The 1,856-nt window shown below is 37.1% G+C and overlaps 1 non-coding gene across 1 annotated transcript; it reads left to right on the top strand.

Annotated features, from left to right (window-relative positions):
• Positions 1 to 512: 512 nt before the first annotated feature.
• trnav-uac (transfer RNA valine (anticodon UAC)) lies at positions 513 to 585 on the top strand. Its single transcript has one exon. It is a non-coding gene; the product is annotated as a tRNA-Val (tRNA).
• The last annotated feature ends 1,271 nt before the right edge of the window (positions 586 to 1,856 follow it).

Here is a 1,856-nt window from a genome sequence, read left to right on the forward strand (position 1 = left end):
AGTGCAGCGTTCCAAAGAGATGTTCATGTGCCCTCACTGTGAAACACTACACTAGGATGCAAACACCCTTCCAGTGGACTACAAGCTGAAAAACATATAGCAGTAACAACTAGTCATCCATTCTATTTGCAGCTTTCAGCAAGTCGGTCCTTTCTGAGGGTTTGCAGACACATGATCACTAACCATGTGACATTAACTTGTCCTTCATTTTCGACATAAGACGATCTCTGTGACAATCTAGGATCAAGTGAATGTAGTGAAATCGTAAAAGCTTCAAAGTCAAAGTTTCCCTTTAAACATGTTGGTTGCATTGCTGAGGCACAGTTTCCCTAGCAACCGGTGGTTGTGTCACTTCCAGTGGACGTCTTGAGTAATGTGTGGATGACATATTTCCCTCTTTAAAAAAAGAGAACAAGAGATGACGTTTTATCAAACTCACGTTTCATATTTTATGAAATCATAAAGTATTAGGAGTATGGCCATGGATTGGTGGTGGCTACATCTGTTTAGTTGGTTCTATAGTGTAGTGGTAATCACATCTGCTTTACACGCAGAAGGTCCTGGGTTCGATCCCCAGTGGAGCCAATGACAATTTTCATAAGTCATACTAAACTATAACCAAAAAGGATTTGCTTACTTTCCTGTCGAAGGTGCTGTAGTTTCTGAATCCCAAGTGTGAAAAGTCCAACTTATACTTGTATGTGGTGCTCCACTACAAGATGCTATCCTACAGCTGTCTTCCTCTATGGAGAAATGTATAACATATACAAGAGACAACACTATTAAGGAGGTTGGCTGATTTAAATAAGAGATGATGAAGTTTGAAGAATGTATTTGGTTGCAGGACGAGTTTCTATTGACTGATCCAAGACAGTGTTGCTAAACGTCTTTAGGGGAAACTGCATGTATAAAGTATATGCACACAGCACATCTGTTTAGTGCTGCAAGAAGTGAACTTGGTATGTGTTGTTGGCGTGTTCTGATTTTGCAGAAAGGCAAGAAGCAGATGCAATCATCACCACCTCCTTTAAAAGAAGGGAAAAGATGCAGGTTAGCCACTGTTTAAATAGCATATTAAAACACAATATGACAATATGCTCTCTCTCTATATTTTATGTATGTTGACAGTTTCTTGCATCTTTCTGCACTCTGCTTAGACTGCTTTGCCTGAAGAATTGTAAAATATTATTATTTCTATAGTTGTTCTATAAATATTTACTATTACTGGTCAATGACAAATGGCAGTGGATTTTTTTAAGTGTTTTCCTTTAGTGAAAGTAGCATTACATGTCTATGTAAATGTCCTTAGGATGTACTCCAGTACATTTAACTTAAAGTGTTAAAGGTAAACATACTTAGTGTTCAATTGCTTAATATTAATGTAGATGTTTAAGGATAGTCTTATTTTAAATGTTTTATAGAATTGATTTTATCTACAGTATGAATGGCTGTAGTGAAACTATAAAATGTGTGTCTAGCTCATTTCCTTCTTAATTAAAGGGGGGAAATGCCCTGATTCTGCTGGAGGTTTCTTCCTGTTAATAGGGAGTTTTATCTTCCCACTGTCAACAAGTGCTTGCTCATTGTTCAACAAATTGTTGGGGTTTTCTCACTATTATTAAAATGGCAAAAGCTTAGATGCTAAAAACAGGAACCGATTGGTGGTGGCCATCTTTTTATACAGTTTATGGTGCTGGCTAAGGGTGCAGACACAGAGATGGGTAGTTATAGCAAGCAGCTGGTTAGCTTTGCTTATCATAAAGACTGTAAACAAGAGGACGTAGGAATCTACTGGAATTTAAAAAAAATCACAAATTAAGACCTCTGAATGTCATTTATTTAAATGGATGTCAAAA

This window comes from Pundamilia nyererei, unplaced genomic scaffold (assembly GCF_000239375.1).
Source record: "Pundamilia nyererei isolate P.nyererei 1_Seehausen unplaced genomic scaffold, PunNye1.0 scaffold00104, whole genome shotgun sequence".
NCBI classification, from domain to species: domain Eukaryota; kingdom Metazoa; phylum Chordata; class Actinopteri; order Cichliformes; family Cichlidae; genus Pundamilia; species Pundamilia nyererei.